Below are 2,965 nucleotides of genomic sequence, written 5' to 3' on the forward strand. Positions count from 1 at the left end.
ATGTATGTTGGTTTCGGATCAGGAAGACCAAGCTTCTTGAAGATAGATAAGGGCATCAGATTAATGCTAGCTCCTAAATCACATAAACACTTGTCGAACGACGCGTTTCCGATGGTGCAAGTAATAGTGAAGCTTCCAGGATCTTTAAGCTTCGGAGGCAACTTCTGTTGCAGCACAACACTGCATTCCTCCGTTAGAGCAACGGTCTCTAAGTCATCGAGCTTCATTTTTCGAGAGAGAATACCTTTCATAAACCTCGCATATCTAGGCATATGTTCAAGAGCTTCAGCGAAAGGTATGTTGATATGAAGTTTCTTGAACACCTCCAAAAACTTCTCAAACTGCTTATCCGGCATTTTCTTCTGCAGCCTCTTTGGAAAATGAGGTGGAGGATAGATCTGTTTCTCCCCTGTATTACCCTCAGGAGGAGTGTATTCCACAGTAGTCTTCCTTGGTTCCACCTCTGCGTCATTCTACACTTTTTCTTCAGCCACAACTACATTTTCTGAAACTTGAGATTTTTCAGGCTCTTCGTCTTACTGAATTTGGGGGCTTGCGACCTTTTCAGACCTTAAGGTGATGGCGTTCACCTGTTCTTCAACTTCCCTCTTTCCTGGATTTGTTTCTGTATCACTAGGAAGCGTTCCTGGTGGTCGATTCAATAAGGCATTAGCAATTTGCCCTATTTGGTTCTCCATAGTCTGAATAGAAACAGCCTGGCTTTGGCATATAAGAGCCTGGATTTTGCACATAAGCCACAACTCCTCCAATTCAGATTTTTCATTCGAAGATAGACATGCACCATGAGTTTGTTGTTTTGGTGTAATTTGTTGCTGAAAACCAGGAGGGTTGAATAGCTTATTTCCAAACTGCTGGAACGGCTGTTGCATCGCATTCTGATTATTGCTCCAGCTGAAGTTAGGATGATTCCAGTTGTCAGGATGATAAGTGTCTGGAACTGGTTGGTGCGATCTCCTAAAGTTGCTCACAAACTGAGCTGAGTCAATAGATATAGCACATTGCTCCGTCACATGTGGACCTGCACATAGCTCACAAACACTAATTATCTGCTTAACACCATAGTTAGCCAGAGAATCGATCTTCATAGACAACGCCTTTAGTTGAGCAGTGATAGCCGTAGCTGTATCCACCTCAAGAGCTCCTGCTACCTTGCCATGTGGACATCTCTGGGTTGGATACTGATATTCATTAGCAGCCATCAGTTCAATTAGATCATAAGCTTCCTCATAGCCCTTTGCCCATAATGCTCTGCCTGCTACTGCATCGAGCATGGGTCTGGACTGTGCTCCCAACCCATTGTAAAAAAAATTGATGATCATCCAATCAGGCATTCCATGATGAGGACACTTCCTAAGCATCTCCTTATAGCGCTTCCAAGCTTCATATAAAGATTCTCCTGATTGCTGCGCAAATTGAGTAAGAGCATTCCTGATTGCAGCTGTCTTCGCCATAGGGAAGAATTTAGTAAGAAACTTCTGAGCAAGATCTTCCCAAGTAGTAATCGAACCAGCTGGTAGAGAGTGTAACCAACTCTTAGCCTTGTCCCTCAGAGAGAATGGGAACAGTCTCAGCTTCACAGCATCTTCAGAAACACCGTTGAACTTGAAGGTGTCGCAGATCTCAATAAAGTCCCTAATGTGCATATTGGGATCTTCAGTTGGAGAACCCCCAAACTGGATTGAATTCTGCACCCATTGAATTATGCCAGGTTTGATCTCAAAGGTATTAGCTGTGATAGCTGGCCGGGCAATGCTAGATTGAATGTCATTGATCTTGGGTTGAGAAAAATCCATCAAGGCTTTCATTCGTGCTGCTGGATCTCCCATTGTAATGAGTACCTGAAACACAAACAAATAAACCGTGAAAGTAAAAGAATCCGAGACAGTGAACTTTAACGACTACTGATGATAAGCACATAAACTAAAAATTAACACCGAGTCCCCGGCAGCGGCGCCAAAAACTTGTTATGGCGAAAACACGCACTAATATTCACGCAAGTATACGCGTTCACAAGTAGTATAAGATATAAATCAGAGTCGTTCCCACAGAGACTGGTTTAGGTTAAGTTCAATTTATGCACCTATGCAACAATGTATGGTTATCGCTCAATGCTAAGACAAATAACAAATTGGGTTTTTATTAAACTAAGAGATTATACTAAATAACATTAACTAAGAGAATTGAGGTTGAATTACTATATATGACAAACATGGGATTCTAACTTCATTACTACTTCATTCAATAGCCTTATTGTTCTAAACCTTAGTATGTGATGGTGATGACACTAATCAGATAACACGAAACTGATAAACGCCAACTTTCGTTGCACGAGTACCATTCTACCAGACATCCACAAAAGAGATAGATACTGAATAGGCACCAATTATATTGAGACCCTATATGTCTATAGAATTTGACAACATAACGATTTAAGCTCAAGTTATCTATCATGATTACATAGGTCACGTAAAATGGTTAGAGTTACCCACAAATCATGCATAACAAATACATGAACCTATGCTAGCATGGCAAGTTCTAAACCTCTATATTCACTGTCGCTTCAATAGAGATTAACATGATATCTTATATGTTAGCTACGCACATAAGACGAATAAGCACAACCAATACTAGGATATCAATCAATCACCACACACGAAGATATCAAAACAAATTAATTATTGAAATCCATAAGTGTATCCGCTACAATCCCATGACAATGATTAGCCCATAATTGAACTCATCGTCACCATGGGTTCCAATGATAGCATGGTATAAAACAAGGTCTTAATAAACTAAATAATAATTAAAGTATGAATAAACGAGATCTAGGTTCAACAAGAGCGAAAACGAGCATCCAAAGTTACAACTAATTCAAAGAATCACAAGTTGAAAACAAGATCTTCTTTTTTGGAGTTGTTCTGTGCTTCTAGGTCTTCTCCTTGGT

At 40.3% G+C, this 2,965-nt stretch overlaps 1 non-coding gene across 1 annotated transcript; it reads left to right on the plus strand.

Moving 5' to 3' along the window:
• The first annotated feature begins 1,350 nt into the window (after positions 1-1,350).
• Positions 1,351-1,457, plus strand: LOC141676182 (small nucleolar RNA R71). Its single transcript, XR_012556786.1, has one exon. It is a non-coding gene; the product is annotated as a small nucleolar RNA R71 (small nucleolar RNA).
• The last annotated feature ends 1,508 nt before the right edge of the window (positions 1,458-2,965 follow it).

The sequence above is a fragment of the Apium graveolens genome, chromosome 7, assembly GCF_009905375.1.
Source record: "Apium graveolens cultivar Ventura chromosome 7, ASM990537v1, whole genome shotgun sequence".
NCBI lineage: Eukaryota > Viridiplantae > Streptophyta > Magnoliopsida > Apiales > Apiaceae > Apium > Apium graveolens.